Source organism: Bombus pyrosoma, linkage group LG5 (genome assembly GCF_014825855.1).
Source record: "Bombus pyrosoma isolate SC7728 linkage group LG5, ASM1482585v1, whole genome shotgun sequence".
In the NCBI taxonomy this organism is placed as follows: Eukaryota; Metazoa; Arthropoda; class Insecta; order Hymenoptera; family Apidae; genus Bombus; species Bombus pyrosoma.
In genome coordinates, this window is record NC_057774.1 from 3,841,949 (window position 1) to 3,869,649 (window position 27,701).

A 27,701-nucleotide genomic window follows, 5' to 3' on the forward strand; every position below is an offset into this window, starting at 1 on the left:
CTGATGCTAGTCTCCCTGATGATATTCGCTGGGATGGCGCAGCATCCACGGTACGTCCTCTGTTTCTTCGCATCGAACGGTGAGTCGCATGCATTTCTGTTCCTCCGGTCACTCAATCATGTCGTAGGATGAAAGGTCCGAATCGGCACGGGTGACTGGTTGTATTACGTAGAATTTTTTGCGAGCATAGTGACCGCGGGTATTTTTTTATACCCGTGAGTAGTAACATTCTTTTTTTAAATTTATTAGTTTAGGATAGGTTTTCTTGCACAGCGCGATTATAATAATTAGTTTAAACATATACACGTGAGAATATATTCGTGTTATTTATAAATATGCATGTTAATATTCCTTATGAATATTTGCAAATGGCAAATATGTACACGAATATACCTGTTTGACATAAGTATACTTGATCTTAAGCAATGAATTAATCGTGACAATATTAAGTCACATTCGTTTATTTCACTTTGGCTAGAATTTAGAATATGAGTCAAAATTTATTTTTTCCCGTACAACAATGTGTGAAATTTTACGTGCAAGAAGACATTTCGCGACAGGCAGATTTTTGAATCAAAGCAATAATTTTGAACACTGCTTTTGCACTTTCGAGTATATGCTTTGATAAAGAGATCGTTTGAGATTATTTCTTTCTTAGTAATATATTTAGAGTCAATTATTCCATTTGATCGAGTCTCAGTCTTTTTCAATTAACGCTACCTTTCTTGCAATATTAAAATTTTGTTCTGATTCATTAAATTAATAAAGTAGAGTTACTTAGTTACTATTAAATTAATAAAGTAGATTTAATCAGATACAAAGTAGTAAAATATAAAATCAAAGAACGTTAGTCCGTTAAATAAAAATTATACAAACTAATCATCTTTTTAGATCAGGATTTTCAGATTTAACCCTTTCCGTGCCCATTGTCAGGATCCCATTCACGTGCCCAGGTGCTACTTGAATGGGAAAAAGACATTGGGCACGATGATCATATTTAATGTAATAATTTCTCAGCGACTGACGATGTGTTAGTGTATCGTGCACGACGTATTTTCCACATTATGTGTGTGTGTGTGTTGTTAGGCCGTGGCATTGCGTCGCTCTTCCTCATTAGTTAAAACTTCAAATATTAGAAATATCGAGACATATATCGATTCAATTTACGTCTCGATACAATCACAATTTGCGATAGTATCATCCACGCGATTAAGTGTAACCACGCTTTTAATATTGCCGTAAATTACAATTATAATTCCAAGTTTACTTACATTTATTTTAATGATATCATTTCCTCAGATGTGTTTTATCACGTTTTACGCAATGGTCACTAGCCTTCGTCAGCCGATTTCAGGAAAACGGTACGTACCTTAGAGTGTGAATGATGTGTGTTAAGCTCGGGTGTCGGAGGCGTCCCGGGACGTCCTCTCTAGTGTAGGACCTTCGCGCCCGAGCGTTTGTGTGAGAACCGTGGAGCGAGTGTGTTGGTGTACCTGTTTTGCCATTTTTTAAATATATGTAGGATAGGTAGTATACTTTCTGGCATGTCTGTTAATTATAAGTAGGTAGGGCCGGGCAGGTTGGCACAGTCTTTGATCGGGTAGGCGCGTTTTCGTGTGACCAACCTGTTTCTGGAAATCTAATTTGAAAAATCGACGGTGAAACTGGCACGGGTAGAGCATGCTCTCGTCTCTGGTTTTGCCTGTCGATTTTTCGAATTTCGCGGTCGCGGTCGCGAGTGCGCTCGAAACGAACGTACATTGCTCGAGCACGTACATGCGAGTGGGCAACGATCACTGCTGTGATATATATATATATATAACGCGTAACAAAGCATTATAATGAAATATCTTAATGTTGCTATAAAGGCTTGAAAGATTTTTTAAAATTTAATTCATTGCAATTGGAATTAATGCTGGTGATTGTTCGTTCTTAGAACCATAAATTTTAGAATTTTTTCGACCGCGATATTTTCAATCTTTTAACAGTATCGTAGAATTTTATAAATATTCGAATTTCATTTGCATGAAACAAAAGTTTATTCGTGATCATCGTTCTTTTGTAACAAAAATTCTGAACAAAATGATTTATGCGCATATCTTTCGGTTCACTATGTTGCAAGTCACTATGTTGTTATAGGAAATAACAGATACTGTTAAAAGTTAAAGAACAAAGCAAGTGATTTTATAATAATCGGGTTTTTTCTCATCTTAGTTATTCCAAATGAACTTTTCAATTTTTAATTCAGTTTAAATTCAATTACTTAAAATTCTTGTTTTCAACGTAACCCTAATTTCGATTAAAAAGATACAAATGATCCTCTATATTTGCTAAAATTTAATCAGTAGTAATTTGATCTATAATTGACCATTATTAGTGGTTTATTTTTCATGTATAAAATGTTCTCGTTTTAAAGATGCCTGTTTCTTTCATATACTAAATCCAGTAAATGAGTTTGTCTCAGATTTATCAATTTACAGAAAATACATTTCAGTTACATATATGAACATTTCATAGCATATAAAATGTGTATGCTAGATACCCAAATGATTTTTCTTTCATTGTCTGATTGCTCAGGCTTCTTCCTGTTTTCCCATATTTAAAAGAAGCATATTGCGGTCACATTGGAGTATATAATTTTTCGATATCTTCATAAGTTTAATACGAGTCGTATGTCTCTTTTGTAAAACTCTAAATTGTATATGCAGTGTCAATAGTTTCATTTTCCTTCTCTCGTTCCAAGCTAGACAAATGTATCTTTGAGACCGAATGTTGCCAGTATGGTTGCGAATTATTGTACACTTTTTTGTACTGATCGATGTAATCGTTTTCGCAGATTAATCAGTTGATTAATTTTTGGAAAACGACTACATCAATCAGTAGAAACATTGTACAATAATTTGATACCAAGCTAAGAACTACGATAATACAGTTCAGTTTGGATCACGAAATCCACGAAGAGAATTTTGGATAATCTAAACTGGACTGGAACGTGGGACAGCGTTGGACACCGTGGGACGCCGTTGGACACCGCGGGACTCCGTTGGACACCGTGGGACAACGTGGGACACCGTTGGACACCGTTGGACATCGCGGGACTTCGTTGGACACCGTTGGACACCGTGGGACACCGTTGGACACCGTTGGACACCGTTGGACACCGCGGGCCTTCGTTGGACACCGTTGGACACCGCGGGCCTTCGTTGGACACCGTTGGACACCGTTGGATACCGTGGAACACTGTGGGATGCGTGCGTTGTAGCCTTAATTAATCGTAAGGTAGATACCTATGTTAAGTGAATTGTGAGCGCATTCTGTACAACGATATTTATCCACCTTGGAACGAAAAAAGAAATATCTTGTCTCTCTCCCCTCACTTACCACACTGGAGAAATTGTACTCGCGATTTATCGGTTCGCGATCACTCAGTTCTTTCAAACTGTCGCGTGGCGTACTCGCTCGCGCGTATTCCGGGTTCGTGCGGGTCAACGTGCACTAGATAACTCTTTGGATTCGTAAGACGTCCCAAGTACACCTCTGTCTTAGTGACTGCTCGACGACTGCTCGACGTTTGCATCGGATCACAGGAGTTGTCGTCGCACCGATGATGCTTGCGAATCTGTTGGGTATTCAGTCGTGGATCTGCAGACCTATCCGATTGGTACTGCGGGACTCGGTCAGGAACCTGTAATTTCACGTCCTCCGTAATCCTGTTCGGCCCCGCGGGGGTGGACTCCACTGTTCAATTGGGGCCTTGCCTTTATAATCCTGTTCAGCGGTCCCTCCCCAGGTTCAACTTGTTCAATTGGAATGTGTTAAGTTGCTGGCTTATGTGCTGGATCCACGGCTGGATCACCAGTGGATCACTAGCATCATCGTTCGGCGCCATCGACCGCGACTCGCGTAAGTTTCGAACGACGAAACAGAAATCGAGTTACGGTCAATTCTTGGGCTTTCCGCTGATCCTTAGGGTTATCCGGTGCACGGGGGTACGTCGCGTAGGTTTGTTAGTTCTTTCGAGAGATCGCGATCTCGTTCGTTCAGGGCGCGCCGCGATTTTTCTTTTATCGTCTGATTGTTCGGGTTTCTTTTTCTCCCTATTTTTCAGGGAAGCTTATTGTGGTTATGAGTTTCTTTTCGATACCTTCAAAAGTTTAGTGTCGCGAAAATAAAATGTTAAACAGTTTAGTACAACGACTCGTATGCCCCTTTTGCAAGACACGAAATTGTATATACAGTGTCAGTAACTACATTTTCTTTCTCTCATTCAAAATTGGATAATTGTGTCTTTGATACCGAATGCTGCCTGTAGGGTTGCGAATTATTATACGATATTTGTACTGATCGATGTAATCGTTGTGTGGGAGATGGATGTTGCGTTATGTATGCTTTGTTCTACATTTGTAAAGATTTATGTAAGCGCTGCGTTGGAGATATGTGTTTCGCAGTTAGGCTACAAAACAACTATTTCCTTACGCAGGCCCACGGTCAAGTAGAGTCAAAACTCGACATTCTGCCAATAGGTTGAATGTCGAGATCGATGTGTAATGTTAAATAACCCATGGGCGGGTCTCGTGCGTAGTCATCTCCTCGTGGTGAGACCTGGTAATTGGCATCGTTTTCCAAAAATTAATCAATTGATTAATTTTTGAAAAACGATACCAAGCCAAGAACTACGCTTGTAAATTTTGTTTATTAAATCATTAAATCGGTATTATTTTTTAAACTATCTACCTTCCAATGCATCTATGGTTATATTACATTAGTGAAATACAATTAAGATGTAATTTAAAAGTGTAACTAATGATAAGTACTTTTGGTACTTAATAACGTGTAAATAAGAATGGAGTATTCACAAAATTAAATAACTCCATCCAAACCATCGTAGCTATCTTGAGAAATTGTAAGAACAATTCTAATGATCAGACTCAGGTGCTCATTATTTCGTATATACGTAATATTGTCTATGGAATATATTGTAATTATATCCTGATATTTGTAATTTAATGATGGTTTATTTACAATGAATGGATTGTACAGATATAGACAGGAAAACGAATAACGCGCTACAATCTAGACAATTCTCGCCACAACGGATCCAACGTTCTCTTTCACGCGGACCACACTCTCTCGACAACGCTGGCAACACTCTCGACAACGCAACTCGCACTCTCCGACTTCTCGATTGATTCTCTCCAACTTCCCAACTAACAACTGACTGACTGACTTCCCGATTGGCACCCCCGCTTCTCAACTAACAACTGACTGACTTCCCGATGGGCACTCCCCGACTTCTCAACTAACTGACCCTGCCTTCGAATCCCTTTTGTCTTTTCTTAGACCCACCACGCACATGTTCCGCAACCGCTCATGGTCAGGGTCACGTAGACCTTTTCTACGAAACTATTTAATTGAAGGATCGACGACACATTTATGGAACCATTGGCGCCTCGGTTCTCGGGACATTGTTTATGACTCACTGGGTACCTCTTAGGCCCTTTTCCACGATACTACATATATGTGTAGGACATTTATGTCGATGAAAGAAGAAAACAAACACAAGTCCAACGCTAACATTGTCATAACACTAAAACGAGGATTCAAAGAAAACATTTAAGCGAAAGCTTTTTTTCTTGGAATCTTCCCCCAACGGATTTCGTTTCCCTTTCGCAACCCTCTTCGTTTTATTCCCTTTGAAAGCACTCAATGAAATAAAGAATTCTTTTTTACAATATTACTCCATCGTTTTAATCACGTTCGATCTTCGCGATGTTACGCTACCAGATGTAAACCTTTCACTTCGCTCGTTTGTCCTGGATAATTAATTCGCATACGAATATATTGAAATGCGCTTCAACCGAGAATCATCTTACGTTATTCGGATTTGCCATAACGAGGGAAAATCTCATTAGATCGGAGACGATTTAACGTCAACGCAAACACCGTAGAAGATGTTGGCATTCGAAGGCAGGTAATTGGAAGAAGATACTGTCATTAAACGAGAAACACGAGTAATGATTTATTAGAGCGAATTAACGTTCATTCGTGGGAGTTGTGATTGCGGTTCGGCAAAATAAAATCGTTAGAAGAATGCGGTTGATCTCGCGGAATCATCGTTAACCTACCATACACGCTTTGTTAATTTATTTCCTGAATTTTTCACGTTAAGACGGTTAAAGATTGACCGAGCGAAATGCTTTGAAAAGGATCAAAGAAACTCGTAGAATTATTTCGCGAAACTATTCTTCGGATGATCTGTTTTAACGAGAACGAGACCAGCTTTTTTAATTAATTCGGAATATTTTCAACTGCATTGAGAAGTAGATTTAAGGTTTGAATAAGAATTGAAGAGAAGCTGCGATACGCTATAATTTCTACCTAAGGAAACGTTTTCCAGAGTTTTGTCAAACATTTTAAAGAACATTTACACCCAAGTGGAAACATTTCCCAAGTTTCGTATATTGCACGAAGTGATATCGTTGTAAAATTCAATTCGTTAACTGGCGTAATAATAAAACGTCGAACTGTTAATTATCGTTAAATTCGTATTGGCATTTTAATCCTTACGTAATGGCAAGTCTTCTCCAATCTCGAACATGTAAACTAGGAATTGCGTGCAACTTGCATTTCCCAGGTTAAACTTTAAACGTAGGAATAACTAGCAGATGGCAGGGAACGATCACAGGTATTTTTTTTTTTTTATTGTTTGTTTTTAATTTTACAATTTGTCCAGTGGGACATTAGGTAAAATGTTGTAACATGTTATTGAATAGCATGTGGATGGTTACCCCCAGCGGGGTACCATCTTCGTGTTTTTTAGGTTATATCCTTTGTAAGATCAGCTGGGTGTTTCCTTTTTAGTCTTCTTTCTATGCTTGTGTTGATCGTTTCCGTAGCCAGCCGGTTTGGGTGTGTTGTTATTCTTTCTTTGTATCTTTTCGCGCATCTGGTAATCTCCTCTTTGACCGTTGGTATTCCCAGGTCCTTCCGAATATCCTCGTTTATAACGTACCATGGGGCGTTTACTATTGTTCTCATAATTTTTGCTTGTAATGTCTCTATTTTGTTTATATGGCTCTTTGCTGCTGTCCCCCATAGTGGTATTCCGTATGTCCAGATTGGTTTTATAATTGTTTTATATATTTTTAGTTTATTTTCTATGCTTAGTTTGGATTTTCGACTTGTTAGCCAATGCATATGTCTCCTTGTTGTCTGTATTTTGTCTATTATTGATTTAATATGCTGTTTCCATGTGAGTTGTGTATCTATGTGGAGTCCTAGGTATTTGACTTGTCTTGTTTGTGTTATATGCGTGCCGTTCAGTAGGATGTTTGGTGGCGTCTGTTTTCGCAATGTGAATGTAATATGGTTGCATTTGTTGGGGTTTGCTTTTATTTGTTTAGCTTGCAGCCACTTTTCTATTTTTGTGGTGTGTTCTTGTAGTAATGTGACTGCTGTTTCTGGGTTAGTGTGCTTGACTAGTACAGCTGTATCGTCCGCGAATGTCAGTATTTTGCTATTGATAGTTGTTGGTATGTTGGCCGTGTATAATGTGTATAATATTGGTCCTAGGACGCTTCCTTGCGGAACCCCAGCCTTGATATCTTTAATTTCAGAGTATGTGTCCTTGATTTTTATTACGAAGGTTCTGCTGCTTAAGTAGGATTTTATTAATTGGTATATTTGCTCCGGGAATTGTTTTCTAATTGTTTGTAGCAGGCTTTCGTGGTTTATTTTGTCAAATGCTTTCTCGATGTCCATAAAGAGGGCTGTACAGTATTGTTTGTTTTCTAATGCTAGTATTATTTCATTGATGAGCCTGTGCATTTGCTCTATCGTGGAGTGTTTGTTTCTGAATCCAAATTGGTGATCTGGTATTAATTTTTCCTTCTCTATTATTGGTTTTAGGCGGACGTATATTATTTTTTCTAGGATTTTTGAAAACACAGGAAGTAGCGATATTGGTCTGTAAGATGCTGCTTGGTGTGGGTCTTTGCCTGGTTTAGGTAGCATTATGATCTGTGCTAGTTTCCATAGTTTAGGATAGTGTTGGATTCTTAGTATTGCATTGTATATTATTGTCATTAATCGTATCGCTTTTGGCGGAAGGTTTTTCAAGATTTTACCATTGATTAGGTCTATTCCAGGTGCTTTATTGTTTTTTGTTTTTTCGATTATGTTTCTAATTTCTTGAGCTGTTGTTTTAGGTATGGTGTATTGCTGATCACAGGTATGATCGTATTTTCCTCGTTGACGTTTCCTCTTCGCTGGTTCAACGCTGGTTCCGTCCGTTCCTCGTCGCGTTAAACGATTCGCAAGGAATATCTCGTGCATTTTAAGTAGCTATTTGCTGTAGACAATCTAGACGATCCAAACAATCTAGAGATCGGCTGTTGCGCAACAAGTACACGTCGAAATTCACAGGACAGCGTTTCCACAGATTATTTGCGCACCACTCTGACTTCCCATTAGCAGAGTGGTAGGCTGTCATCGAGATTACATTTCGCAGAGATCGTTGAATTATTTTATGGATGTGAGAATGGCGAATTTAAACGTTGCTTTCATGATAACATATCAAATGGATGGAATAGATTTCTATCTATGTTCCCTTTTTCTTTTGCTTTCGAAGAATATCTTGTGAAAAGTTTCAGGAAATGTTATTCGAAGAATAGCTAATGATATAAAATGTTTTGGTTCGTCGACAACTTTTTTCTTCTACAGGCCGAGATACTTGTTATAGGCATCGAACAAATAGTCGAGGAAAAAGTGCAGCAAGCATGGAAACGAACTTTCCCAGCAAACATCGTGACATCACGAATGACGGAAGTTGCGAGGTCGTAAAAACTTTGTCGAACAAAATTTTAACTCGCGCCCGCGCGAAGTTACGTTTCGCGCTTCTCTTGAAATTTCGAAAGTCACTAACAGGACTAACAAAGCAACTTTAATTGAAGTTGCAGAAAGACAGAGGCGAAGAAAACTTGCGTGGCCTAACGAGAAGGCTGCACGACGCGGCACTTCTTCTTTCATCAAATTCCCGTTCTTTTTAACATTCTGTGCTTTTTATCATCTGTTTGCTATGTTGTAACGTGCGAAGAAGTATCGTTACGTTATTTCTGATCCAGAGACTCCTCATATCATATCATATCGCGATATTCAAACATTTAGTTGCAAAGTGTTGCGTTAAGGCTAGCAAAACCGTAATTCTGTTGCTGGCCGCTGCCCCAATACCAGAGGCCGACATCAAAATCATCGCACGACCGATGAAAAGTTTCCTTTGTTCGTAAATCATCGTGCCACTCATACTCGTCAAGAATACGGAGCGTATAATTTGTATATCACGCGACAAGTATCAAATTTGTAAAGAATACATTTGAAAATCTAAGCTTTGTCTTCGTTATCCTGAACAGCTGTGTCCGGGTTTCGGATTTTCTTAGAAAATATCGTCGATTCCTTGCAATTCCATCGACGAATCTTTGCATCTTCCCACCCTAACTTCGAAATGAGAAGCCGTGGTATAACAGTACAATAAACAGTTGCATTTCACCGTAATTTCTACGTATATATAAATTATTTATAACAGAATAACAAAATGAAAACTTGTAAAAATTCTATATTAATTTGAATTTTTCTGACCAATGCAGGAGGATCAGTAAGTTTTTATAAGATTCTTAGATGTTGAAGAATCGCTTACATAAGATGTCCCGAGCTCTGTCAGTCAGCAACGATATCATCTTTTCACCTGGCCTTCACCTTATACGCTATAACTCGCTTTGCTTCGGTCGAAGTTCTCGTAAAATGTTTCGCGTAACTACACGAGGCAGCTGAATGATCACGGTCATGTAATCGTAATAAAATTCAATAATGGAGTCCTGGGACGTGGATGTTCATTTAACGAGGCTGGAGTACGTGGCGTAATAACTTTCGGTAAGAGTAACCTTGTAAATTTTAAACCGTCTACTTTGTCGCAGTGTGTATTGCTGTGTAGATAGACTGTACGTTCGTGGGCGTCGAACGTAATTACGCGACCAAGTATCGAAGGAGCGAAAAAACTACCCATTATAGCAAATTCCAGCCCGTGGAAAATCACCTTTAGGAGAAGCGAGTTAGATTTAACGTAGTAAAAATTTCGCGAAAATTCGTTCGAAAGATAAATGTCATAAACTTGAAGGGACCTGGCTGTATCATTATGGAGTAGAAAACATGATGAAACAGAGAATTTTCTTGAGAAGCAGAGAAAGTTACAGGAGAAATAATATTTTATATTGGAAAAAGAAATACAGGATAATCTGACAGATCTCGGTGAAAAATTGCGTAGTGGAGAGATAAAATGTGGAGTGTCTGATTTTGACATTATTTGAAATATATTCCATGTTTTTAATGCCAAAATTATCAAAACTGACGGTTTCTAGATGTTTTTATCTCTTTGTTACCAAAAATATCCAACTACTTCTGATAAAATCGATACTGATTTTTCTTAAAATGGAATTAATGTCGTTCAACTACAACTATAACAATGATTTAAACTAGAATTATCCGTGTGTATTTGGTATATTGGTGGTTCTAGTATTTCAAGACAGCATACTACTTTTGTATCTTCCGTAACGATAGTATTTTAATATTATCGAAGCGAGTTATCGCTGGTTGGCTCAAAGTTTGATCGGGTAAAGCAGCCTGAAGGTCTTAACATACGCGAAACATCGGCGAACGACGCTTGCAACCTGACATTTACAGTTCAAGCTCGAAACGAGCATCGCCGCTTTGCCGAAATTGTGAATTTGTTCAGTCGTCGGGGACAGGGGGTTAAATCCCTGAGAAGTAACGGCCACGAAATTACACTTGGCAAACTAATTATGCTAGCTGGGCAACGTCCCGTCGTATGTCAACACCAATTATCATGGTGAACTGGAGCGTTGGACCGAGAGTTTCCGAAATCTCCGCAGGAAAACTAACTCACGAAATCGTATCTCCATGGCGAACTTTCCTGGAAATGTTTCATTTTGTTTTTTGTTTTGCGGACTATTAAAAAATCCGAATTTACATACTTTTAATCAACGGGTTACTTTTCTTTGTTTATTCGTTCGTACGTTTACTGCTAGCAGTTTTCTCTTGTTTTCAAGTTATCAATTTAACGGCTAGAATTTTTCTGTAATTTTGTTCGCCTATTAAATAACAAACATATAAGCGAATCATGCGAATATCTTGATATTTAAAAACTTGCGAGGCTTTTTACAAATCGAGTAATTCGTTATTTTTACGTAGAATCGCAAGAGTAAACGAATTAAGTTTTAAAATTCCCCAACAAGAAGAGAGAAAGAAGAAAGTGAGAAAAATGAAATATGGCGAGTAATTTATATTAAAATTACAAGTCCTAGCGAAGTTCAATTTTACAAACGGACGGTATAAGAAGTACGGTCTGTAAGAAATTTGTCGGCTGTTCAAGACCATACTTTTACCACCGCCAATGACAACAGTTGCTCGGAAATAAAACTTTTTTGAATCTTCCATCAAGATTCTTTCTTCGTCGAAAAATAACTCTTTTCGACCTAGTTTCAACGTTTACCCCGTTCAAGAATGGAATTTGTCAGGATAAGCAGGTATGCCATGCTTACGTGAGGAAAAGGGGGTGGGTGGTTTTAATTCGATAGACGCAAAAGATACGACAGGATGAAAAAAAAAGCAGAATGACAGAGGCACGATGCCGGTAAACTGGAATTATCTTTCTACCGTGTACATTTTCCCTGCTACCGTTTGTTCTGTGAATTTCGTACGACGCGTCAACCAACTTGCCAACTGTCCACTCTTTTCTCTTCCTCTCGCTCCTCCAAGGTGAAAGCACCGCGATTACTTGCCTAATTTATTAACGTTTTGTTGTCGCGAAACAGCTGTACGCGATAGTGCAACGACGCGTGTTTTTACTTTGATAAATTTCACTCGCGCGGGTATTAAAACGAGAAAATGCTGACGAGATACATACGGTTGGACTTAACAGTGGCAATAAACGAAACGATCGTTTGACTAGCGTTTCTTATACTTCGTCGTTATACGCGAATCATTTGAAATGGAATGAAAAGGTATCTTGCAATGTACGCGTGTTTTTCAATCTACTCTGCTTTAATCACTAGGTTTTTGCACAACGAACGTTGCTTTTTCATTGATCCTTCGAAAATACGCTAAAATATCGAACAGAAATACATAAAGAAAGAATGAGAAAAGCAAAGAACGTTTACTCGTAAAGAATAGGATTACTAAGGTATTCCTTAACATACGGATTCGTGGGTCGATTCGAATCAATCACCCTGTCCGTGAAATTTCTATCCAATGATGGCACACATGAATGAATCGGCCAAATTTGCCCTCCTGTATGATCGTTAATCAAATTTCAATGGAACCGCGTCGTACATTCATAAATCGTCGCTTGTTGGCACAGCCACAGCGGTCGTGATTTTTCCAAACAGAGGAAACATCGAACGTAAAGTGCTCGACAGCGCATAAATTATTTCGTCTTTGATAAAGAAATAAAAAAGTATATAGTTACTTTTATCGTAGTTGGAAGGGATATCGAAGGATTAAGATTGGCGTTAAAAGTAATTGTAAAATATAAAGCACAACGGAACGCGAGATAATTCGTTTCATCGAGGAAAGAATAGAAATTTTGTTTAGCTTCCCTTGAACCTTATCCGTGCGAAATGCATGAGAACCAAACAGCATGAAATTGCTGCTGATCCTTATTACAGAAATCCAGCTCGAAGCCCATCAAGCTCGAGCTTTGCCGTTCAATCTGTTCTGCAACTCATGGTGGTCGGCGCGAGGCAATAAATCTTCACGTAGCTAGAAAAAGCGCAGGGAAAAAAATAAGAGTAGACGTGAAAGAGGAAGTTGCTTGGTCGATCGTAGGATAAAAAGCATAGGAAAGCCAGTCAACGTGGAACTTGTCGAGAATACTTGGCTCGTGGAAGGGATAACCACGACATGGGATGCTAAGGACATTGTTAACACGCTGTGTACCGAACGTCAAAAGCGTCGATTGACTGTCGGCCATGGGAAAAGAGACGATGGAATTCGGAAAAGCGTGACGAACATCACGCAGCGAGATATTGTAAGGATGCTTGGGAATGTTTTAAAAAGAGATGAAATTTTTCATTTAAATGAAAAGAGAAAATATTCGATTGCGATGTCTCTGCATCTTAAGTAAAAGGAAAGATATTTGCGAGTGTAATAAACCCGCGATTTAATGGAATATCGATCTGTGGACAAGCATACTTTGCTGTAACTTTGTTGTATGGCTATACGTAGGAAAATGGCTCGAAGCAATGGATATCAAGCTATTTTACTTTTCTAATTATAGTTCACTATCGATGACTTCTCTTTTACTTTCTGCAGTAACGTATTGAAGTTTCTCTTCCATCTTGTACTCTCTTTTTCCGCCGTTGTAATTAAATGAATCATCTAGAGTCCTGGGGGACATCTTCGATTTGATATCTACGGACTTGGGATTTCTAGAATCTAAGATTCTCTGGAATAGCTTCATATCTTAGCGACATACGAAACCCTTAAGACGTCTTGGGAACTCTTATACCTTCAGAACCTTCGAAGTCTTCCTGGTTCCTTTGTATTTCTAGAATGTCGAGGACTCGCTTGAAATTCCAGAACGTTTATTTTACATTACTGGTATCAATACCCACGTTCCTTCGAATTCCAAACACATCGAAAACACAACGTGTATTCGCAAATTCGAGCAAAGCAAATTCTTTGAAGAGTCTTCATTGTGAACTACGATCTTGCATCGTAGAATCCCAACGAATTAAATCGTTAGATATTAATATTGTACCATCTTAAATAATCGTGACAACTTAGAACTTTAACATAGAAATACGATGTGATGCCGAAGAGTTTGTTCCTTTGAGAAAGTTTAATCTTTAGTTTAATTTAGTTATAACGTCGGTGATACATATTTAAGAAATGGATGCATATGTATGAGAAGTAGAAAACGATAGCTTCAGCTTGGAAAAGTCGGAAAGTAAAAGGAGGAGAAAACATGAAGCGGAAATGTAAAACATTTGACGTACAATTAATACAAATGAACAAATAAGCTATGAAATGATATATCGTCTTGATTTTAATATCTACATATCTATGTAGTCTGTTTAATATAATAACACGATTAGGATCATCTACCTTCTCTCTATTCACTTAAAATCCAACACGTACTTATATAACTATAATCTTCAGTCACTGTTCAGTTTGACCTTCTCCAAACTTTGCAATATCGAAACCTGGGCGAAATCCCATCGAATGGATTCTACCGGATATATTATTCCATCAGACGAGTTTCTAACGAGAGATAGCGATCATGTCTGCTCTTTTTTCTCAATTTTCTCGTCCGAACCGACCAACAGCCGAAGGAAATTCATCGCGATTGTCAGGTTGCGTAGATCGTAATACACTCTTTGTCCTGTCCATTGCTCCTTTGTCCGCCTCCAGTTTTACTTCCATTCTTCCCGGTTTCGAAAAGGAAACGTGACGTTAATTGTATCCGATACAACGCGGAGGTTTTATGGCGAAGGTTGGATAAACGTCTTTTGACAGGCGCGACAGCCAAAGAAGGAGAAAAAACGAAATAAAACGTGGAAATTGCAGAACGTCGAGATTGCTGGACAAACGAACAACGTATCTAAAAGTACGCCATTTACTTTTAACGAAAGTTCGATACCTGGCGAAGATTCTGAATTCTAAATCGTACACATTTTTTAATAAAATTTGTTAATTCTAACGTTAACAAATTCCTCAGGTTAATTTAAACTAAATTTCTAGGAAAATTCAAAGTAACGTTCGGAGCAACGTCTTCGGCCGCAGCGAATTGGCATGGAGAATTTATTCACCGAGTGAGTTACGGTATTCGACCCTGGAATCTACGAATTTACGAGGATCGGCTGCTCTAGGACGATCGGAAGGAATAAACATGGCGACAGGAAGGAGAATTCGAATCGGTTTGGTTGGTTTCGTCGATCGTCTCGCGACAGTCGCTTCGTTATGCAAAGAAATTTCGATACGCCCGCGCCCTTGAGAAGATCGCAAATATTCTTCTCACGTTCGCCGCCATTGCCAACCTTGCGCTTACGTCTATTTTCTCGAGGCTTAACACCATGAACCTCTGTCCCTGTGTTTGACTTTGTCTCTGCTAGGGGAATACTCTGGAAAAGCCACGAACTCGATTACGCGATTCGCCTAGAAAAACGCGCTGAGAACGATGTTTAAACGAGTTGACGCCCTGGCAAAATATCTTTTCCCGCAGAACGGTACGTCCGAGAGAAACGTTGCTCTCGGTTCCGGGTTCTAGACTTTCTATGAATTCGATACGAAAGAGAAATATCGAACTTGAAAGAACTTTACGCATGAGAAATTCCTTTTTAAGAAAACATTTTACTCGGGCAAATTTCTAGAACTCGTCGACGATTTTGTTTTTATTGCGAGAAACGTTCGGCTCGAAATAATTGATGAATTCCGGGCCGCGGAATTGAGTTCAACGTTTCTGAAACTTTTACAGCAAGGTTTATTTAACTACGCGTTGCGAACTTGAACGAAGAACTCCTTTCTGGCAACAGGAGTATCTGTTGTGTGCTTTATGCGTGTACATGTATGGGAAATTCACGAAAATTGACGTTGACTAATCTGGAGGAAGGGACAAATGTTTTCAACGATCAACAGAGGAAACAAAGCGTGTGTATAACAAATTGTACTGTGGTGGTACTCTACAACACAAATACCACCATTCGACACTAACTAGTAACGGACAACGGCAGCGCATTGGTTAGCGCCTTAGGTTACGAACGTTCGGAACTCGGGATATCGAATCCCGGCGACCGAAGTCCGATTTTTCTTCCACGATTCTTAAATAGGAAGAAAATACAGCAGTACTACCCCCCAGCAGCGACATCTACAGCCAGCAGCTACTATTATCACGGACTCAGTATCCACCTCAGTACAAAGAATAGAATTTATGGGAATAAGAAGGAGCGCATTAAATTAGAAATAATTGCAACGTAGAAGAAGTGCAGCTATTCTGTACGAGGTTACTTGTTGAATGCCGGAAAACCAGGGGTTCGATAGGTGGGCGATGCGTGCGAAGTTGGTTGCTTGGTAGAACATGTCGGTGAAATTCACCGGATCTATTACCATATGAATGGACCTGACTCTGCGTGACAGCGTAGGAAAAGATGAGATGAGACGCGTGATAACGATTTCCATAAATATTGGCCATGTAATTCGACCATGTCGAGCAAACAAGCGTTTCAAGAACTATCGTTAACGGTGCGCACGAGCGATTCTAGCCGATTCGTACGAAAATCAACTCTACACTTTGCAATTGAATAAAATTTTCCTCTTCTCGTGATTCTTTTAAATTGCAGAACTCTAAGTAGACAGAACTAGAACAGAAGACTCGTTCGAATTAAAAGGCCGGAATGTACGTCAATATTGTCTTTTAATTCATATAGTAATATCGGCTTTTTCTAGAATATATGTTAATGTACGAGTGGAGTTTCTGGTTTCTGTTATACGAGAGACGGTCCTTCCTTCGTACACCGGTTGATCAAACTATTAAACAGACTCATTAGGAAAATTGAGTTGGCGGCGTCGGTATAATCACAGTAATATTTCCTTTCTCGTCCGGCTAAATTCCATCAAATTAATGACGCTGGATCTATTAACAGAAATCAACGGCGACGTTCATTGGCTCTCTTGTGAATCATCTTCCACGATTTCGACGATCTACGAATCTATTTATAGTGGATAGAGTGGGCGACGTTCAAGTTCGGTATCATCGGAAATGGCTTTTGTACTTGCACAGTCGTGAAATCGAGTCTTTATCGATAGATCGATGAGACCCAAGTACGTTCGACTTCGGTTACGCGTGTTACGAGTCGCAACTTCGCATCCTTTCAACGTGAAATCGATGTGAAATCGACGTGAAAATGCTAAAGTGACTCTTTGTAGTCTTGCCATGATTTATTTCAGGAATATAAAGTTGGAAAATTTTATCGATCTCGCTTACTTTTCTAATGAATCTTTTATTCTCTTTGACACGTAACTGTCTCTTATGCGTATGTAGCTATATTATACGTAGATGTAGCTGAGAGAGATTGGCATCATGCATTTTTCATATCGACGCATATCGTACGACGTCATGATGCTAGGCATTCGATACCAGAATGTCAAAAAAAAAAAAAATATATTCATTTTACAAAACTTTTTCTTTCATGAAACTTCTCGAATAATCTGATAGATATTTTTAGCGAAATTTTACAAGTTAAGCAACTTATGAATTACGAGCTATCGATGACAATAGATTCTCTGGCGCAACACCAGTAAGTTCGGTGATCAAACGAGCAATAAATTAATATCATGCAATTGTAGAAACTGATAGTGCAACAGGAGTCCCACCAACAACGCTTCACTTGTCAATTTGCTAGTATTAATTGGTAAATTATCGTGCACACGGATATTGAATATCACCGTCATATGTCTGACCAAAGCTAGGACTTACTACTGCACACTCCATCTGCGCTGTTCTATAAATTCTACGTTCCATTTTCCCGAATTTCCTATCTTATTATGACTACAAACTACCACTATGGCATATTAAAAAAAAAAAAGAAGATGACATTTCACATTCATTTCGCCGCATATTCAAACGTCCAACTTCCTTCAATGCTCTAGCAAATCCCATCCTTAACAAACTCGATTAATTATTACTCAAACAAATTTACGCATGATAGAAAGAGAAATCTATCCTTTGATTTAGATTTTAATACATTTCCAACCAAGTATAGATACGTAATCGCAATGTTCGTCCAATTCGAACAGATGCAGAACCTCTATGAGATTCTCGACGATGTACTCGACTCTGACTCCGTTTGATCCTATTAGGGATCGCTCGATCCCGCGTAAAGGGCATTTATCCACCTATGGAATAATTTAAGACACGCATCAACAGACATTTTGCTTTGATACGCGAAGCGATAATTGGGCTGAATCTCATTCGCGCATTGTTCCCTGCTTTGAAAACCAATAGGCGTTGTTCTCCGCGTTTATACCAGCCCGTTGCTTAAATCATTGACGCCGGGATTATTAAACTCACCTCGTTCGTTCTGTGTTTAGTATCGATCCTTTCCTATGGTGGTTGGTAAGTTCTATTTGAAGGGGATGTTTCGCGCGTTGGACGGAAAATTAGGTCGAAGAGTCAGGGTTGATTATCGGAATGGATGGATTCGTTGTTTTAGGGGTTGTCTGTTTGTTAGTACGAGGGACGAGAAACTGTCGGCGTGCATGGGGGTAGAGAGTGAAGGTCAGGTGCTATTATATGGAGGAGAGCGAAGAGTGGACTTTATAAAAGTTCGATCCCGGGGAATTATCAAGTTTAATAAAGGAGGCGGGCAGAAGAAGGGGATAAAATTGTTGGAAGAAAAATAAACGATTTGGAAAATTTTACGAGGCAAGTACTTGCCTATTTTTGGATAAAATCTTGCCTAATATTTCAAAATTTTGAATTGAAATTTTACTAAAAGATGGCTGATTACAATCGGAAGAACGATAAAGCGTGAAACGAGCAAAAAGGTAATTTTTGTAAAACATTATTTTTTATAATAAATAAATTATATAAATAAATTTCTATTCTTAGAATCTAGGAATAATCTCTGTCTATTCGACTATTTGAATCTACCAAGTGTCACCTGTTAGTCATCCGTCATCCGTAACGAGAACCGGATAGCCCAAGTAATCGTGACGATAAAATGGCACCACAGTCGCTGGTCAACGACTTACTTTGCGCTCTCACCTCGCAAAACTCGGCGTTTCGATCGATATCACTCGCTATTTCAATAAGAATTATCATCAATGGGAGACTGCTCAACGATATCGCATCGACTGCTATCGTATAAGAGATTTCGCTGAGCTCAACTTACTCTTACGAGGGAATCTCGGATAACAATATGTTACTTGGATCATATAATCGAACTTTTCTCGTAAAAAGTATTACGTGCAAAAAATGCAACATTTTGAAGAATACAGAAACGTCTTTCTATTTCAATTCTGAGACTGAATTTTTAGGTAATCCGTGTCGAATGTAAGAGCGCGAATCTCGTTATTGTCCCAAATATACGCTGTCGGCCAAAAGTTTCAGATCATTCAGCATTCCATTGAATCCAGGGATTTAAAATTCAAAGGGATTCAGCTTATGGAAATCTGTTGTCTCAGAAAAATCTTTAGTGAAACATTTATCGAAATATGGTAAATTACTATCGATATTCCATTGTGATATTAATTTCGAATTAATAAAATAGTTAAAATAATAAATAATTCCATGTTTCTTGTAGATAGTATACACGCGTATAATTAGATCATTCGATCGTACCAATATCGGTATTTATAAGTAACGTGTATGAATGGTCACATCGTTCAGACGTCTGTGTCTCTATTATTCGTATCTGAAAATAGCACACGAAGTCAGTTGGTCTAACTTTAATTCTATCTGGAATCTCTATTTCCGCATCAGAACGAGCGAATGAAATAATTTCTTATGGGAATCGTAACAGACTGGAATCGCATTCGTAATTTTGTCATTAACAAAGTCAACATTAAGTTAACTCTGTGTCGCGCAGAGTTACGCGTTCCGTCGAACCTAAGCCGCGTCACGACTCCGGTCATTCGGTGCACGAGTACTCGCGCCGATTTTAAAGAGCGACTGCAGAGCGACAGCTAGTCCTAGGTCAATGTATCGTATCGAGTCGATTCTTCGCCATTAAACGAGACATATATTCCATTCACGAGAACTTTTGAAAGCTTGAATGTACGTATCGTGTGTCTCGTCGAACGATCAAGTTTTATATCGAATGCCTAATACCGAGATTAAATATCAAAAATCACGTTTGATGTATCGCGATATCAAAAGTTACACAAAATTACGTCGAAGGTATCAGAAGCCGTAAGAAAAAAGAAAAAGAAAGAAATCACAGATGCAACTCAAAACACAAAAGATTAAACTTCCAAAGTCTTGGTTAATGGGAATTGATGCTGAAAACGCAAAAAGTCCTTCATTGCGACAACCTGCAACCGTGACATCGATTTCTCTGCTGAAAACCTCAACGTACCTTCCCGCATAAGTACCCATCTGCAACCCCATTACAAAATATTTCTCGAAGCGTGTGCATAAATATTTCATTGATCCTGTTGCGAGAAAATCATTTGGAAACTGTAAACCATCCGCGTACCTGTTACGCCGTCGGACCAAGATTTCCCGCGTGAGTGGATGCAGCAGCAGGAAGCGCGTTGTTTGGCTCGACGCCTGGTCGACACTTGCGGAGAACCGGGCAGCCCTCTGTAACGTAAACACCAACGTTGAACGCGAGATACGATCGAGTGAAAGATCATAGAACGACTGGTGGAACCGGTTAATGTAACGCGGCGACGTGAAACTGTACGACGGACGCGACCGTTGACGTCGCGACGCCGCTCTGACGAACGCCGGCGTCTCGTCGCCTCGGCCCGGCCGTACCAGGCCTTGCACCCTCTCCGACGTCCCCTCCACACGCCGCAACTCCTCCCTCTGTGGCGGGTGACGCAGGCGTACGGCAGCCGCAGGTAGGCGCCGCGACGCCTGAAACGCCGTGGCCACCTACACGAGCCGGAAACACGGATGACGTGGACCTCGTCGTGTGGGTGCACCCGGCGTCATTGATGCTTCTATCGCGTAAATTCCACGCCGCGAAATCTACGTCGCGTCTTCCAATCGAACGGTTGATCGAGGCTACGCGGCAGGACGTGTTCGAATTTGTTTGTGTTCGGGATTGGTGAACATCAAGGATTATATGACGTAGGAGGATGTTTGATGGTCGCGTGATTTCGCAGGATGAAGAATGCACGAGATGCATTTGGAAGCGAAAACGGGGTGATTTTAGTCGAGCATCTTTCCACGAATGGTACACGCGGGTTTAGTATCGTTTTCGGGTATTTAAGATCGACGACCAACACTGTTGTTTCGTGGTTGGCGATGTAACGCACCGCGCTGTTGATACGAATGAGTGATAAGTTGTACGAACAAAATAAAGAGCATCTTATGATATGTAAAATCAAAAGATAGAAAAAATGTATGTACAGAGGATAGATTCAGGTGCTAGAACACTAACCCTGTGCATTATTCGTATCTTCGTATCCTGATATTTAAAGATATCCCATTCTAGCAATATACCGCGGTAATTTCTGACAATCCTTGAATCAGGTTTGGTCTGGAACGGGTGGCGTCAAATTAGAAGCGAAGTAGTACCGATTTTGATATCAATTATGTGCGATCTAGCGCACACTTGGTGGCTGGCGATTAAGTCGCAGTTAGATTGCGTTATGTTTGGATTAGGAATCGATTAGCTCGGGTTTCCATGTCGCTTAGGTCCTAACAGATCTCCGGTCGGGTGTCTAAATGAAATTAGTTTTGGTTTACATACTATTTAGCCTCAATATCCCTAAAGTCTGTGACGTAACAGAGCTCAGACGTAGGAAACTCTCAGGCTGAGAAAAACATAGAAAGTTTAAAAAATTCCATAAGCAGAGTCTTAATCGAATCCGATTACTTTCCTCGGGGCTTCTTCCCCAAAGTTATAACGCGTATCGGAGTATTCATAAAACACGACTAAAGCTATCGGGGGGAAGTTAAAAAGCGTCTCAACCAAAAGTATCAATTACCTCGGGCCGTCCCTGTGTCCCACGAAGGTCTCGCGTCTTCACAAATTTACGAGCGAATTTATTCGCCTGGTCGTGCTAAGGTTGTTATAGATCCCCATAGCCCTGTGTGCATCTTGAGTATGCCGTAAATCTAGTCGGTCGTAATAAAGCGTGTGTTAAAACTGGTCAAGGCCTATGAGGTCTTTGCATCAAGAACACCTAGGACCAAGCTTTCTTCCATGAAACTTCATCGACGTTTAAGGAAGATTTATCCTGTCTATATAGATGGCCATTTCGAGAAAATTATTCTGCTTGTCGTTTCACGAAAATTTTAAATTCCCAGTGAAATTCCCAGCAAATATTTTTCCACGTAAATTGCGAAGAAAATTGCGGGAAATTTATTCGAGCTCTGTATTTCTATGTATTTCTCGAGCCTGTACACGTTCGTAACGCAGAAGGTGGCGAAGCGTGCTGCTGCTAAAATCGCTGTTTGCATTACATTCCTGAGAAATACGCAACCGATTGTTTGTCGATTAGGCGAATCGATAGGCAAGTATTTAAAGCGTTTGACGGAACAGCGTGACTAATGGTAGCGAGAAACTTATTATAAAGTACATGTTCGTTTTTTCTTGATAAAGCAATTGTTAATAGGCGAGCCCTCGTTCGTATGCAGCGCATAAAGGAAACATATTATTTCCAATTTCTTTTCAAGGTGAAAAACGGCTACCTTCCTTTTCTTCTCAGTAGAAGGCTACTTATTCCGTTAGCAAGCAACAGATGCGAATACATTCTTCGCGAGCATGTATTTGCAATTGCTTATTTAAATTTTCCCCCGGAACTTGTTACTCCTGGCGAAAAAGAATCAAATTTCGTGCAGTTCCTTTATCTCCGTCGTAGTTTAACAAGCGACACGAATTACGCACATTATCTTGGGTATTCGAGTGAAAATATTTTCTCGAATACGATTCTTGAATACGAAAGTAACACGCGTTTTGCAAGGTTAGTTCGTCGATATTATGTCTTTAAACGATAGAATTACGATACGATCTATGAGAAAAGAAATTTAATCAACAGAAATTCGTATACGTAATAGGAAATATACCAGGCAAGAATATTCGAGTTTTATTACAGACAAAAGGACTAAAAGTACATTTGCAAAAGTATCTGCGAAAGAAACAGTAGCACGTTCGATCTGCGCTTAAGAAACAAACACGTACCATATTTTATACCAATTACGTGTATAATTGGTCGTGGCAATTGTAGCTCGTTGCAGGTTTCTGCTAATTGAGTTGCTCTTGATGGAAAATCCTGTTCATCCATATGGGTAAGACCTTTAGCGAAAAGTTCACCATAACATTAGCTTCGCTTTTGCTGAACCCTGACCGACGATGATTTACTCGCAACTCATTTTCCACCCACGGACCGTTCCTTTGCATCTTCCTGATGCCCACGCGGCCAGGGATATGGCGAATATAATGGTAACGTTATTATTAACCGTCTCTGTGAAGCATCTCGGATGAATTTGTGACACGCGTGTCCGTAATCCCTTTCACCGTTAGTTACTCTAACAGAAAACTTCTACGACCTTCCCCAATTTTCTTCCACTCACGAGAATAACCCTTGAACATTTGTTCGATAAGGAAGCTTCTTTTCCGAAAATGAAAAAGACCAAATAAACAGACATTTCTGATAGAAGAGTATCTCGTTAAAAAGGAAGACGAGGTAAACAACTTTGTTCAGCTACTCAGCTTCGATTAAAATCAGATTTTCTCGCGTGCGAAAAACGGATGAAAGGCACTGTCGAACGTTTCACCGCATACTCTAGCACGTACCGCATAAACTCTGGTAAACCCGAACAGACCTAATTTCCAGTCAAGAGACAGCGGAATACTTTCAGGCAGTGGCAAGCATCGCAAGGCTTGCGGTTCGAAAGAAACTAAAGGGAAGGAAAGCGTTGGTAGCTAAACGGAGAGTACACGGCGAGCCTTAGGAGGATTCTGTGGGATGAAGGTTAATACCTTTTGTGCACGGTGTTATCTTTATCACAGGATTTGTCGGTGTCGCGTGGGAAATGTCGAACATCTGCATGCGCCTGCTCGCGAACAGCACGTAAATGTCGTACGTTTCTTGTAAGAAGATGGAATTCCCGAGAGACGACTGAACGGAACAACTTGAACGTGTTCCATTATTATACGCATTTGTATTTTATTTTTACTCCATTGTTCCTTCGATCGACATGGCATAGTGATGGAACGAAGCAATATTCTAAGCAAGAAATAACATCGAGATACGGATGAAAAATATTGTAAACGGATAGTTCTTGTGAAAAATATATTTTGGGTATGTTGACTGGCTTCTCTTTGAATTTTTTAATATTCCTCGTACAAATGGAATGCGAGGCACAAAGGGGAACTGGGACGTTTATTTAAGACGTAAGAGCGCGTTTCTTCGTAGAGTAACAATAAATTTGACTTGGACGCCTACAAATTTTTTATCCAATAAAGCTAAGTACATGGGGTGTCGCGCAATGCTTAGTTCTTCCGTTTCTTCGCCTGTTTCTCTATGGTTCGACGTGAATATGCTACACGCACAAAATCGTTTACATAAATAAGCCTTGCCGTGAAACGAATAATTAATGAAATTTAGTTTTGATCAACTTACGAATCAGTCCTTCTTTAAAAGGTTTTTAACCCTACAGCTTTAGACTCTAAAAGCAAGTACGGAATCGTGGGAGTCAAAAGTTCTCGATATCGCATGTCTCGAATAGAAAAACATTTGCTATCAGATCCAGCGAATCGACAGTCTTCGATATCACGCTATATTCCGAGAACGACACTATCGGGACTTTCGAGGCGCAAGCACCAGGATCCCCCATTCAAGAATCATTTACACCCTACCTCTATAGTACCATAACTCTGAAATCAAACTGCTCGACTCCGCAATCTCTACTATATATCAAAGTCCATAGGTGTAGGTGGCCGCATAAATAATGTGGATTTTTCGATATGGATATTCCATAAAGATAAATAACTATCTATGGAGAGTTAATCGGTGATGCATTTCTGTTTATTCTCTCTTGTTTCCATCGTCTTAAATTCGACTCTCAACAGCGTAATAAATAACTCGACTGTAATGAATAACTTCAAAAAGGAATCACACAGATTACGTGTATTCTTTTGTGTTTCGACAAACACGTGTGCATCGGAAAACCGGAATGTGTAATTATCGTGGGATCAGCGACGAAGCGCCATTACTTCGAATATCCATAAACATATAATTAACCAGAAAATTAGCGGCGAATATTTCAAAAACGATACACTGACGGCGTGGAATTTCAATAATCCGGCACGTCGGTCTTTCGGGATTTCCAATTTTCCGTGGAGGAACGAACGCGATAGAGAGGTCATGAGTGAGAGGTGGGTGGAAAAAAACGAGGAGAGAACGGGAATCCGGGAAAGGCGGAAATTCTGGCCTGGATATTACGCTGCCGCCGATTTTACTCTCGCAAATTCTACCTCTCCCCTTTTCTTCCCCCTTTCCTGGCACATTCGTGGTCTTCGTATTCCTCGACTTCTCTAACAGACATTTTTTTGCTACGCTGTTATACCAAAAATGTCGACGTAATTCGATTGAATTTAAAAAATGAAACGAGTAATTCAAACCTACACATGTAAAAGCGAATATCGTAAGATATCAAGGATGCAGTCGTTCGTCAGTGGTTAAATAAATTACTCGTCACGACAATTCGTCGTTATACTTCTCAGAAGTTCTTAAGCAACTTCTTAAGAAGAGGAATTTTAAGTAGCCCATCTTGCGAAAATGTTTTGCGCTAAGTCTCCAATCTCCACTTTGCAGAGTTAATCCTAAACTACGTTAACTACCTGTTCGTCCGAAACACAGAACGATCCAAGTGAACTAGATTGCTATGTACCGCGGTCAGTATCCGTAACATCAACAAATTTCATCCAGAGAAAAAAACACCGGCCAAAGACTTAATTGCATCCCTCCCATCTAACCTCTTCTCTATTCTCTTTAGAACGATCGATACAGAAGCGTTGAACACGGTGTATACAAGAAAGATCGATGGAGAACATGGGATGGAGGATCTCGTAAAGGGGTTTCGCCGGTTTCTAGCGATCATCGGTCCATAAAGGGTAGCTTGGTTTGCCCTATTGCCACGGAGGACGTTGCATGGACCGTTATTGTCCCAGTTAGGCATCGTTCTGTGGAAAAGGGACTAAGACGACACGAGAGACCGTACGATCCGATCGGATTCGCTTTGCCGTCTCGTACCTCGGTACACATTTTCTCATACACCAGCTACGAAACTGATTCTCGATATTTGTCGATGGAAGAAGCCTCGAAACGCTTGGGATCCTTCGCAAAGCCATTTTCAAGACGAAACCTGGTTGTTTCTTTAAAAAGCTTGGGGATGAAGTCGATCGATTCGATTCGCCGAGATTGTGATTAGGAGCTCGATACGCGAGCAAAGTGGATTAAACCGGAGCTAGAAAGCGAGGAACAAAAAGAAGATGTGGAACGCATAAGATGAAACAAGCGGATGTTGCTTTCGGATTTCGCAGCGTGTACGCTCGTGCTTCACGGCACTTTCGTTGACTCGATAATCAATCATCGTATCGTTCGTTAAATTGGATTATCCGTACGACAAATAATTAACCAGGGAAACGCGACAGAGGATCAGTGAAACGGAGGCGGTTGATTCAGACAGATATTTAGGTTAATTAGGCTATCGATGAAAAGGTGGCTCGCGCGATTCTTTTCGATTTTCGCGCGGTTAAATCGACATCTCGAAATCTGATATCGGACGAGCAGAGTGCGCCAACGACTCCTTTTTATCTCTCGTGTGACAAAGACACGGAGAATGAGGAAAATTCACGGATCGTTCTATGATTTTCGCCCTTTTGTTTCCAGTGGACACGTCTGTTGGCGTCACAGACAGTCGCAATGGCGATTCAACGACGGTTTGAACGATTCAAACTCTTGAATTTCCGATAGTTCTATTATCTTTAAACTGGCAAATCGGAAACCGAGTTTAAACACTTGTCTCGTACGATTTTATCGATACTCCGAAGCATTTCTTAGCTTTGTCTCGCGCATACATATATTATCAGAGCGTATAGCGTATATATACCTAATTAATAATTATATCACGGCAAGCTAAAAGTTTATCCAATAACGAAATTAAATTAGATCTAGAGGCGGCAGCGAGTCCTTTGAATACATATTCGACCGCATTTAATAGTTTCCATTACCCAAAATATTACACGATGGTTTGCCGGCAAAGCACACACGACATTACGGGCGATTAGTAATTTATTCGGATTTCGCTGGATTAATGAACATCGGTCGAGCACGAGTGAGGTTCGTGGGTTGTAAAGGTCGAGATTGTGTTTACAAGCTGCGCTAAATCAAGGGATCGCTTCTATTACAAGGAAGGCAGTCGTTTCTAGATTCTTCGAAGCGAAACTCGTTTATACGACAGACTACGAACAATTTATCAAAGAGAGGAGCGGTTTTTGAGAAAATTGCGACTATGAAACTGCGAAACAGGTGGAAGGATAGAAAGATCGAGGTAAAGTAAGATCGTCCTAATTTTTGCGACAATTATTCGCTTTGTTTTGCATCGCGATGCATGTCGTAAATTGTAATTAGTAAATGGAATCGCTTAGTTTATTTTCCATAAAACGCGTGTGACAAAGCGCAACTTTGCTGCGTGATTTCATGTCGTTAATATTTACTTACATCTTATGTGCGTTTATGTCGCAGATTACAGATTTACGGCGATAATTTTTAACGAAATTTAAGCTTCGCGATGTTGGGCGTTTCAGCGAAATCGAGGACAAGTCGCCATTTACGATAAGTAGACTTGTAGGGCATCGAATGTCGATGAATTGCTAGCGATAACCGTGGATGAGAATTTCATGTAATATTCATGCAATGTAACCGCTTGCACGTTTATTACTAGGGGAAAA

The 27,701-nt window shown here is 39.8% G+C and overlaps 1 protein-coding gene across 4 annotated transcripts in view; it reads right to left on the reverse strand.

The window, feature by feature from the left end:
• The window catches only part of LOC122568014, a 128,370-nt gene that overhangs the window by 85,832 nt on the left and 14,837 nt on the right, over positions 1-27,701 (reverse strand). For 2 of the 4 annotated variants that reach the window (XM_043727280.1, XM_043727277.1), the window contains exon 1: positions 20,265-20,536. The exons of 1 other annotated variant lie outside the window; for it this stretch is intronic. The gene's annotated coding sequence lies outside the window, so the exon portion shown is untranslated. Of the gene's footprint in view, positions 1-20,264; positions 20,537-27,701 lie in introns of those variants that run through there. One more of the 4 variants, XM_043727278.1, reaches the window with a different exon arrangement.